The sequence below is a fragment of the Trachypithecus francoisi genome, unplaced genomic scaffold, assembly GCF_009764315.1.
Source record: "Trachypithecus francoisi isolate TF-2019V2 unplaced genomic scaffold, Tfra_2.0 Lachesis_group6, whole genome shotgun sequence".
In the NCBI taxonomy this organism is placed as follows: domain Eukaryota; kingdom Metazoa; phylum Chordata; class Mammalia; order Primates; family Cercopithecidae; genus Trachypithecus; species Trachypithecus francoisi.
Window position 1 is genome coordinate 90699984 of NW_022681471.1, and position 12631 is coordinate 90712614.

Sequence of the window (12631 nt, forward strand, 5' to 3'; positions counted from 1 at the left end):
ACTTGTCACGCCCTCGCAACCACAGCAACCGCGCAGAAAATTCCTGTAGCGCCCGAAAACGCAACCCATGGGACGTTGCTGACGTAGGATTGATGGGCTCTGGGCCTGCACATCGGAGCCCGGGGAGGTCGGCTCCAGTCTCCTTCACGGGGTTCGCCTCAGGCTGCCTTCCCTGCTGTTGGGAGATGACGGTTGATGGACGTGACTGCCCCAGTAGCGCCACATTCCGGATCTGTGTCAATACCCGGGCCATTCTCCTCCAACCAAGCAAGGTTTTTTTTTTTTTTTTTTTTTTTTGAGAGGGAGTCGGGAGTCTCACTCTGTCGCCCAGGCTGGTGTGCAGTGGCGCGATCTCGGCTCACTGCAACCTCCGCCTCCCGGGTTCAAGGAATTCTCTTGCCTCAGTCTAATGCCTAGCTGGGACTACCGGCGCCCGCCACCACGCCCGACTAATTTTTGTTTTTAGTAGAGGCGGGGTTTCACCATATTGGCCAGGCTGGTCTGGAACTCCTGACCTTGTGATCCTCCCGCCTCGGCCTCCCAAAGTGCCCAAGCCAGCCTTTGCACACGCTTCCCACGTGACACACCCCCTGTACCGCCGCAGCCCTTACTCCGCCGATCCTCCCTAGCGATCTCAGCGACCCCAGGGGCTGACCAGGCCACTGCCAGAACCTATCCGTCCTCGGGGTCTCCTCCTGCCCACCTTCATGCCCTTGTCCTCAGGAGAGACTGCGCCCCTCCATGATGTGCAGTAAAGGATGGGCGCCCTGCCTCACAGGAGCTGAGCACTGATGAGAAAAACCTTAAGGCCTTAGGAATTACTGTACCTTTCTCCATGACCGAGAGAGATTGCTTCTCACTTTCACTGTCATCCTCCCTCTAGTGCTAACATACTCCCCAAGTATGCTAGGAACCGTCTTCCATTTCAGTGGCCTATCCTAAGGATTCACTGAGAAGGCAGAAGGAATCCACTGGCAACTCTTAGAGCTTCCCAAGCCCGGTCTACCCATGCCTGCCCTGGCATTCTCTGCCGCCCTTGTGTGTACAGTGCTCCTAACAAGCCAGCCCTCCCCTCAGCTCAGGATCCCATACCTCCCACCTTCTCAGGGGCTTTGCTCCTGCAGTGATCCCTCCTCTCTTCGAAGTCATCAACTGCCCCTCTACGTTGGAGCCCTCTACAAGCAGAGGAGGAAAAACCCACCCTCTCCCGACGTCCTTCAGCAGCTGCTGGCACAGCACGTGCTGCCCTTCAACAAAAACTGCCTGGAGTTCTGAGGCCACGGCCTCCTCAACTCCCATCAATAGGGCCTTTGTCCCTAATCTGTATTTTGGGGTGGCTGAGGTGGACGGATCTCTTGAAACCAGGATTTTGAGGCTGCAGTGAGCTATGATCGTGCCACTATAGTCCAGCCTTGGTGACAGAACGAGATGGTGTCTCGAAAAAAAAAAAAAGAAAAGAGAGAAACGAGGGAAAAAATCTCCCCTTCTTCTTATAAGTAAGAAGCAGTACACCTTTGGCTTACAGCTTTTTCCCTAGGTGTCCTTTCCTGGCTCTGGACACATTTTTTGAATCCAAGCTCCATGGCTCAGGCCCTTGGAAACACATTCTGCTGTTGTTCTGAAAAAGGACAAATTCCCAACTGTGTGACCTTCTTGACCTGGATATAATAGGGCAAGCCTGAGGTGAACATGAAAGACAGGCCAAAGAAAGTGTCCTGTTCTGGTCACAGGGGCGGTAGGAGGTCCTCAGAGGCAGTGACAGAGTCAGACGTCTCAGAGGAGGAAGGTGTGACAAGGGAGTGGAGTGAAGCTTCCAGTAAAAGAGGGTTTCACCTCATGCAAATTGGGGCTCATTTTGCAGAATGGTCCAGTAGCCTCTTTGGGCAGAGGGATGTCTGGAGTTGAGGAATTTCACTTTGTAGAGCTGATCTGGGTTGCTGCTGTTTTGGGAGACCTCAGCGCTCGACATTCTCTGACAGGGGAATGTGGAACTGGCTGATCCAAAACCCAGCGGTGCTACCATGAAGCAAGCATAAGCCAGATAGGAGCTAGGAGACCCTGCAGCTGAGGCTGTGGAGTGGACAGCACTGGCCAGGGGTCAGGGAGAGGATGAGGCCCAGACCCAGAAGGGTCTGCAGATGCCAGCACAGGTGGGCTGAGGTCAAGTCAGCCAAGGAGCACAAGGTCCTGATCAAGATGAGAGAGACAAAAATGCAAGCTACGCCAGCCTCACACATGGATGAGCAGGGCAGCATTGCCAGCAGGACTTGGGGACAAGAGTGAGCCTTCCCTCAAAAACCACCGAGGACACTGCAGTCAACATCCAGTGTCAAAGGCCCCTTCCCACATCACCATGGAGACTCAAAAGCCATATATGCCCCTTCCCCATCTTGGACAGGAGTAGGGAGGTGGGGTGGCAATCCAAGAGACTGATCATGTTCACCAAAACAGATTGAGCATTTATACAAACGGACCGGTGACATGACAGCATCAGATGACAGCAGATTAGATGAAAATCCAGTGAGTGTGTTCCCCCTTACTATCCAGTCCAGAGGGTGGACAAGCAAGATAAACGTCACGTCAGTCAGAGAGAATAAGCCAATGTGCTCGTGGGGTGTGAGGGGCTTGAGTGAGTTTGTGCTCTCTGCATACCATTCCCTCCGACTCCTCCTCTGCACACCGTCTTATCAGTCCACAGTAGCAAGGGAATGGGACGTACTTGTCTTCCGTACTGTAACCCAGGACAATTTTAACCCCTCATAAGCAGACTCCCTAAACAGGACACAGAAAGAGCAGAGAATCTGACAGACACACAGAATAGAGAAGCTGTCGTTTCCCTCCCCATGCAAGGCCAGGCTCTACTGTCCTTTATTAGGACAGACCCCATTTCCCAGGGCCTGGGCCATGGAGCTTGGAGTCAAAAACTGTCCAGAGCCAGGAAAGGACGCCTAGAGGAAAAGCAGGAAGCCAAAGATTCTTATAAAAAGAAGGGGTTTTTTCCCCTTCTTTTCTTTTTCTTTTTTTTCTGTCACCTAGGATGGAGTATAGTAGCACGACAGTAGCTCACTGAAGCTTCAAACTCCTGGGCTCAAGAGACCCTCCCACCTCAACCACCCCAGTAGCTGCGAGGACAATCTTGCACGACCACAGCCGGCTAATGTGTTTATTCTTTGTAGAGATGAGGTCTCATTATGTTGCCCAGGCTGGTCTCAAACTGCTGGGCTCAAGCATCCTCCAGCCTCAGCCTCCCAAATGATTGGGATTACAGGTGTGCACCAGTGTGCATGGCTGCCACCTCTTCTTTAATCATCTGGGATGATATTAACTCCCCATAATAGACCCTTCCCAAACAGAGCACAGAAAGAGGAGAAAACCAGACAGACACATACAGTGGAAGAGCCAATGAGAGTGTCACCGAGGTGAGCAGGACCTCCTTGGGGGCCATCATTGACATGCCCAGCCATGCCGGGCTCCAGTGTTCTTTATTAAGATAGACCCCACTTCCCAGGGCCTGAGCCCTGGACGGTGGAGTGAAAAAATGTCTCTACAGCCAGAGAATGACATCTGGAGGAAATGTAGCAAGACAAAATTTCTTATTAAAAGAAGGAGGGCTTTTTTCCTTCTTATTTCTTTCAAATGTACATAATGCCAGTTTCCTCCCAAGAGTTGACAGGTACAGGGGAGAATTTCAGTGGCTCCTGACAGACCAAGAATTGTCTCCTATCGTTGTATCCTGGCAGAAACTCATTCTCCAAGGCGGAACCTCCTGATTTTTCACAGACGCCACACACCCTCGTGCACTGGCACGGCCCTTTGGGCAGGTCTCGCTTCTCCACCCCGGGGCGAGTCAGCTGTCTTGGGCCCCTTTGAGTGTTTCCATTTAATAACAGAACTCGGTTACTAATAAAGCAGCCACCACAGTTAGGCAGCAAAAACAAAATCAGTAATAGCACTCTTACTTCACATGGAGCTGTAATATTTAGAAAACATTTATATACGCATCGCCTGATTAGGTTTTGTTTTTTTGAGATAAGGTCTTGCTCTGTCACCAGGCTGGAGTGCAGTGGTGCAAACATAGATCACTACAGCCTTGAACTCCTCGGCTCAAGCCATCCTCCCACCTCAACCTCTCAAGTACCTGGAACTCCGAGGCCACGCCACCACTTCCAGATCCTGATTGGGCTCTTGACGCTAAGAAAATCATGACTTCTACAGCACTTCTTCTTCACGCCCCAGCAGCGCTCTGAGGCCGAAGAGTCTGGCAAATGCACACCAGGAACCAGGCCCAGAGAGGCTCCCAGGGCCCTTGTGTCTCATCCTGGGATCTCTAAAGGGGTCAATTTGGAGGAAGGGCTTGCTCCTCCTCTTGTCACATTCATGCCCCATGTGGTCCCCTTTTCTTATAGGGGATACACCCAGGTAGACACCCGGAGACCCCCCGACCGCCCAAAGAGAGTTTAGGGAGCAATGACGGGTGTCCTTGACAAAGATCTTCAGTTCTCGATGGCACCTAGGCTGTGGCCAGGTAGTGATGGCTGGAATCTTTCTTGGATTGCACACTGCTCCTTCACTGGGGAACATACCCCACCATTATTTATGGCGGCCTGGTACAGGTAGCTCGCTGCGAGATACCTAAACCTCCAGATTGCATTTGCAAAAAATCCCGGAACACGGGGCCCCTCGCAGCCCATGGAGAACTCCCAGGGGAGTTCTGTTGTGTCACCCTGTGGCTAAGTCTCTCTGATCCTCCCTGGAAGGGCCCAAAAGCACAGCCTCCTCAGCACGAGGCATAACACTTTGAAGCCACTCTCACGATAGGGCTTAGGTTTACAGAGGCTGGAAATCCATCCTGGCCAGGGCCACAGACACAAACAACCTCTTCTGGCTTCCGATGGCTCCTCATGCTTCTGTGGTCCCAAGCAAAGAAACCGCCTCACACCAGGCATTGGTGTGAATCTCCAGACCAAGTGCCCCCATGTACCCAGCCCCTTCCATCACCCCAACTCCAAGCCCCATAGGTCCACCACTCTCACCGCAAGACTGCTCTGTGTTCCCCCAGCGGGACTCCTCCTCCTCTGATGCCACCTTTCACATATTCCCAACACCTGCCCGCCCGATTGCACACTCTACCGACTTAAGTACTCTTACAATCTCTGTGGACACCATCCATTTAGGCCGTTTTCATGGAAGATGAGGTATCTCACGGGCCACACCACCATGGGTCACGGCGATAAGAAAGAGGAAGGAGAGTGGTGGTGGAAGCCTTCCTGCAACCCCACCGCTGCTTTGAAACCGCTGCTCCTCTATCCTCAACTTCAGAGAAACACCACGAGCTCATATACCTCTGTCTGCCTGGGCCATCTACTACCGGGCCTCGAGATTGTCACGGATTTCTGGCACCTGCACCTCACGATTTTCCTCTCACCTGTTTGGGAAGGAGAAGATAACACACCCTGGCAAGTCCTCAGCCCTCTGCTTCTCCTAGCCCGGGTCACTGAATCTTTTCAAGCCAAGCTTCTTGAACCCGTAGACCACAGCAGCAGAGTTACTGGTTACCTCTTCCTGCTTCCTCCTCAGTGAGCCCCACAGCCACGCAACGTTCCCCAGCTGAAATCTCCAACTAGTTCTGCAATGCTAAATCAAAGCACCCAGTGCTGTCCTGGCCACAGTTCACGTTCCTTTTTCCAATACACTCTGCTTCTCAGATTCTGTGAAGCCGCCCCTGGCTTTCCTCCTACCCCGAGGCCTTTACTTCTGAGTCTCCTCGTTGGTCCTTTTACTTCGAGCATCCCAAAAATGTTATTTCCTGGCTTGCGACCTTTGCCCTGGACACTCCTCATTCTGTAGGTGACCCTGGGTGCCCACGTGGCCACCCAGACTTGGTTCCGTCCTTCTCCGCTTGTGTGCTGATGGATTCCTGCATCACGAACTCCACCAGAAAAACCCCAGCTGAGCCCCAGAGCCCCCACAGGGCATGGTTTAAGGAGCATGTCCACTCAGATATCCCACAAGCCCAACAAATCAGCAGGTGAACCCCCAACTGTGTCCCGTGTCTCACGGGTTGGCACCACCATCCACTCAGTTCCTGAACCCCAGAACCTAGGAATAATGCCAGGTTGGCTGAGGATCACCCTGTGACTCTGCTGCAAGGCTCTGGAAAAAGCCAACCATGACCTCCACATTGCCACAGATGAGCAAAGAGTCTCCCATGAAGGCTTCTTATTGGCAGAGACTCTCTACAGGCATCCGAGTGGAGGCCCAGGCCCGGGCTTGGGTGGCCCCCACAGGGAAGGCCAAAGAGCAGACCCGGGCCCTGTAAGGTATCTCAGAGACCGAAATGCTCATTTCCTCTGAGAACTCAACAGATTAACCTCCAAATCCCTAAATCGAGACATAGCAGTAGGAGCCCATCATTTAGAGACACAGAGGTTAATATTCAGAAGAAATAGCTGAAGAAAAAAAAACAGAAGTTTGCGGAGGTGGGTCTCCACGGGTGCACATGAAACAAAGGACTGCTAAATTGTATTTTTCATCGTACATTTCCTAGTCCTATATGGCCCTTTAAGCAGAAGGATTCATCTGATATCACTAATTATAATAAAATGTGAAAAATGCATCTCAACACACTTAATAAGTAAGCCTGGGAGCTGATTCATTCACATCAGCTAATACAAATCTGAGCCATCTCTAGATTCAAGGAATGATTGTGCAATGTCTCGTGAACGTATCTATGCAGTGTTTTACTCACCTTGAAAGTAACTACCATATGATCTAGCAATCTCACTCTGGGTATTTATAGTCCAGATACTCCCCCATGTTCTTTGCAGCACTATTCATAATAACCAGGACATAAAAACAACCTAAGTGTTCATTGATGGATGAATAAAGAAAATGTGGTATATACATACAATGGAGTATTATTCAGCCTTAAAAAGAAGGAAATTCTGACATTTGTGACAACATGGATGGACCTTGAGAACACTATGCTAAGTGAATATGCCAGACACATACTGTGCGACCTCACTTATATGTGGAATCTAAAATAATTAAACTTACACAAACAGAGAGTAGAATGGTGGTTGCCAGGGGCTGGCTGGCGCAGGGAGTGGAGGGTTGATGGTCAAAGTTGCAAAGTTTCAGTTACGCAAGATAAAGAAGTTTTAGAGATCTACTATATAGCATAATGCCTATAGCTAAAAACACTATAGTATACTTCAAATTTACTAAAAGAGTAGATCTTTGGCTAAGTGTTCTTATCACGCAGACACACATAATAATAACAATAATAATAATAAAGAGGATGTGTGGAAAGTTAAAAAAAATAACTCGAACATAGGAGACCCTCACCAGAAACAACAATATATTTCATTGGCAAATGCAGCATGTTAACATGAAAATTTTGATTTCAGGACTATAGAGGAAAGCGAGCACAGTGTCAGCTGTAAAACAAGCACTCATGCTACTTTGAATGTTTTTGACCTTTCCTTAGCCCGGGAAATCTATTAGCCCTAGAAACTGCCAGCACAGCAGGGAACAAAGACGTCCTGCTTTCCCTTTGACGAGGGACCTTGTGTTTCAGACATGCTTTACTTCCTATGAGGATGGTTCCGTTTCTGCAGCTGCCACCTCGGCTTTCATAAGAGGAGTTACAAAATGATACTCACGCTGGGGCCACATTCCACACCTGCTAAGTCAGACTCTCTGGGGATTGGGTCCGGCATCCGCTCTTCGACAAATGCTCCACGAGAGACCTAATGCACAGCTGACGTTGAGAGACATAAGCTCACCTGCCCTTCACCTGCCCTGTTTTTTAAAATATAACCTTGGACTCCATAGCCTTGTTTGTAGTTAATGAATTGGAAAAAAATGTAGGGGTTGCCTCTCTTTCAAGAGCATCTTTTGACATATTTATTCTACAGCCACGTCTAGAGCAATTTCAAGGACTTAGGAGGGTGGTTATGCCACAGCTTTCCCTTTCTGACCTGATACTCGGCAGGCCCAGGAGAGGGAGAAAGAAGAGCCTTGCAGGTGGAAAGGGGTCGAGAGTTCTGTTGTCTTGGTAACCGTGCTGCCACTCATCCCATTGGGGTGCTCAGCTCCGGCAGGGGCCCTGGGGGTGAGACACCACCCCTCCCCACTCTGGCTGTCTTCCTGTGCTCAGAAGTTGAAGCTAAGGGCTGAGGTTGGTTACCAGGGAAACTGAAGCAGGTCCTTGAGATTGGTGAACAGAAAAACCGGCAGTGGAATTCAGGATGTAGCATGGATTATGGGAGCCTGCCCACAGACAGAGGATTGACAGTCACTAGTGCATGCACCCACAGGCTGCCTGCGCAGGAACCAGGAACGTGCGCACACCGTACACAGACACACACGTAGACATGTGCACTCACCAGCACTCCCCCTGCCCAGGTGTGCACAGTCTATCTGGCTGGAGCATGATGCTGCACGTGGAGGAGCCAGGCAACCAGGCAGGACATGTAGGCAGGACGCGGAATAGGAAAAGAAAGGGGATATTGCTTACTGTTGTAGAAAAAATGACTGCACACCCTTTCCTCCACGACTTACGGTCACATTTGCACTACATGTTTTAAATGGTTTTACTAAGGTTTATTTGCTTGCCACAAACTTGCTTGCCACAAACTTTCACGTACCTAAAGGGAATAATACGGAGAGATTAAGTAAATGTACACAGTTCTGCAGCCCTCACCACCATCCAGTTTCAGAATACTTCCATCATCCCAGAAAGATCCCTGGTACCCACTAGCAGCAGTCAATCCCCATCACTTTACCTCCAGGCCCGCCCAGGCAACCAGTAAGCTCCCTTCTCTCTCTGTGGAGCTGCCTCTCTGGGCATTTCCTATAAACTGACTTGTGCAGTAAGTGGTCTTCTGTGTCTGACATTTGTCAGTTAGCATAATGTCTTGGAGGCGCAAACATGCTGTAGCGTGCATCAGTAGCGTGTTCCTTGTCATGGCTCAGTAACATTCGGCTGTATGGATATACCACTTCTTTATCCCTTTACTGATTGGTAGACATTTGGCTTGTTTCCACTCTGGGGCCTTCCTGCAAAATGCTGCAGTGAACATCTGAGCACGTATCTTTGTGCAGACATGGTTTTATCACTAATGGGTATCAGATACTGTCAAATATTTTTCTCTGTCTATGAAGATGATGATATAGTTCCTGTCCTCTATTATATTAACAGGGTGGATTACCTTAACTGAAATTTGAATGTTAAGTCAAACTTGCATTCCTAGAATAAATGTCACTTGGTCATGTTGCGTAACCCACTGTATGTGTCGCTGGATTGGGGTTTGCTAATATTTTCTTGGGGATTTTCGCATGCATATTCATGATGGATATGGTTTATGGTATTCTTCTGCTGTCTCTGTCTGGCGTTGCTATTATTATTATTATTGTTTTTGAGAGAAATCTCGCCTGTTGCCCAGGCTGGAGTGCAGTGGTGCGATCTGGGCTCACTGCAACCTGTGCCTCCCAGGTTCAAGCAATTCTACTGCCTCTGCCTCCCGAGTAGCTGGGAATACAGGTGCCCACCACTATACTCGGCTAATTTCTGTATTTTTAGTAGAGTGGGGGTTTCACCATGTTGGCCAGGCTGGTCACAAACTCCTGACCTCAGGTGGTCCGCCCGCCTCGGATTCCCAACATGTTGGGGTTACATGCGTGAGCCACCACGCCCAGCCTCTGTCTGCCTTTAGTTGCAGGATAATACAATTTTCAGAGGATGAGTTGGGAAATGTTCCCTCCTCCTCTACATTCTGAAAGAATCTGCGAAGGGCTGGTATTATGTGTTTTGTAAATATTGGATAGACTTCACCAACGAGGCACCAGCGCCTAGACTCTCCCTAGTGGGAAGATTTTTAATGCAGTCTTTCTATTTCCTTACATTCTCCGGGTCTACTCCGATGTCCCACGTGATCACTGCATTTGCACCTTTCCCTGTCCCAATCCTTTCTCGCCTGCTGGTGCCTTTGGTTGGTCTCTACTCTAAAATGTCGCATGCTGGACACCTGTGGACATCACAGGACTGCAGATCCTAGTCTGTAACTTGGGAAAGTATGGTGTCTCAGACATGACCCCCAAGTCCCATCCACCCCCAACACGCAGGTACAGGGACAAAGACCAGGAAGTGAGGACGTGGAGGGTGTGCCCAGTGCCTCAGTTACCGCCACCCACCCGTTTTCCATGCCTGTTCCTGGAGACCCTGTGGCACTGTGCATCTGTGACCTCCCTGAGCAAGCCCCTGATGTCTGCTTTTTCCAACTCAGATCCTTCTCACTCCTTTCATCTCTGGGACTGGGACCGCACAGGATCAAACACCCGTTCTCTGACACAACAATGCGTGCCTGCTAGCGTTTCAATATTTGTGTTCCCTCCAAAACTCACAGTGAAATTAATCCCCACTGCAACAGTGTTGGGAGGTGTGGAATAACAGCAGGTGTTTAGGCCATCACGGCAGAGCCCTCGTGAGTGAATGAATGCTGCTATGAAAAGAGCTTGCGGAAGTCGGTTTGCTCTCTCTTTTCCTCGTCTGCTATGTGAGGACATACATAACATTCTTCCCGGCTTGTCCTTCCACCTTTTGCCACGTGAGGAAATACCAAGAAGACTCTCACCAGATACCAGATACCGGTATCTTCGTTTTGGACTTCCCAGCATCCAGGGTCATGAGAAATAAATGTGTTTCCATTACAAATTGCCAGCTGTCTTGGTTCATTTTGCTTTGCTATAACAGAATACCTGAGACTGGCTAATTTCTAAAGAAAACTGGAAGCCAGGCACAGTGGCTCGTGCCTGTTAATCCCAGGACTCTGAGAGGCCAAGGTGGGAGGATCACTTCAGGCCTGAAGTTCGAGATCTGCCTGGGCAACACGGCCAGACACCATCTCCACAGAACATTTAAAGATTAGCCTGGCATAGCAGTACATCCTTGAGCTACTTGGGAGGCTCAGGTGGGAGCATCCCACCTGAGTTCAAGGCTGTAGTGAGCCATGATCGTGCCACTCCACCCTCGTCGGCAACAGAGCATCACCCTGTCTCTAAAAACAATTCATATAAATAAACCTTTTAAATTAAAAGAAACAATTGGTTTATCTGGCTCACAATTCTGGTGGCTGAAACATTCATTTTTGGGCAACTGCATCTGGTGAGGGCCTCGGGCTGCTTCAACTCATGGTGGAAAGTGGAAGAGGAGCTGGCGTGTGCAACGAGATCACTTGGAAAGAAGGAAGGGAGAGAGAATCCAGGGAGGCCAGAATCTTGTGAACAATCCACTCTCCTGCGAACTAATTCATACCTGTGAGAGTAAGAACTCAGCCCAGCAGGATGGCATCACAGGACACTGAATCATTCATGAGGGATCCCTGCCATGACCCAAACACCTCCCACTAGGACCCACCTCCCAACACTGCAGCACTGGGGATTCAACTTCAACCTGACTCTTGGTGGGGATAAACACACCATATCCAATCCAGAGCACCCAGCCGTTGTATTTCATGATATAGCGGAAGGACACAGACTAAGATGGGGTCAGCTCTCTCTCCCTGATGAATCGCTCAATCCCCCGAAGCAGGGCTACCCCTGCAACTCCTCCTCACCTCCCCACCACGACAGTCGACGTAGCCCAGAAGGGAGAGAGGCAAGGTGAGAAAATGGAAACCCTGATGATTGCTGAAATGATGACTGTCACTGGCAGCACGGACCTGGTGTGCTTAATGGGCTGACTGAGAAGGTCCGCAGAGAGCATTTGAGTGGCTGGGGAGTCAGACAAATGCATGCATCTCTGGCCACCACCTTAGGACCTGCACAAACTCTCCGCAAGGTGGGGATGATTGTACCTGGCCCACGGCACTGTGTGGAGGGTTCAGCAATGGATCTCACCAAGACCTGGTGCTACCAGCTATGAAATGAGCACCAAAGCCCGGCTCTAGGCACTTCACCCACAGCCTTCACAGAGGTGAACTGCTGAAGGGGGCCAGCTCCGATCCCAGCCTGCCTAGGTTCGGGTGCTGGTTCGGATGCTTGTTCTACCTCTTACTGCCTGTGCCACCGTGGGCTAGTTCCCTAACTTCTCTGGTGTTCTGCTTTCCAAATTCATAAAGCGGAACTGAAAATGTTGCTAGAGGATGGGTGTGTGGGAGTGGAGGAAGGCAGCTGACATACAGAAATGGGGAAAATACCGTCAGAACCCTAGGAAACATCAGCCAAAGGGCAACGCCTCGAACCCCTTTGAAACCCGAACCCCTTTGAAGCCCTCCGAGATTCACCTTTGTGTTTCAAGAAGAAAAGCCCTGCTGTTTTTTTTTTCCCTTCTCCCCTGGAGCTAGGTCAGTTCAACTGTCACCTCTCTCATGAGATCTCAGCATCAGAACCTAAGACACTTACCTGTTTTCAAGCCACTTCTGTCGGCAGGAGACGCATAGACTTTTGCAGCAAGACAGCTCTGGGGACTACCTAAAACAGACTGACACAAAGCAGAATTTGTTTTCAGTTCAGAGGAGTCACACGGGTACTGGTTGGGTTCACATCTCAGGATTCTGCAGAGGTTAAAAAAAAAGAGATTTAATCATTTGTGCCTCCTGAAATTAAAAGACACACATGTCTAAATCCC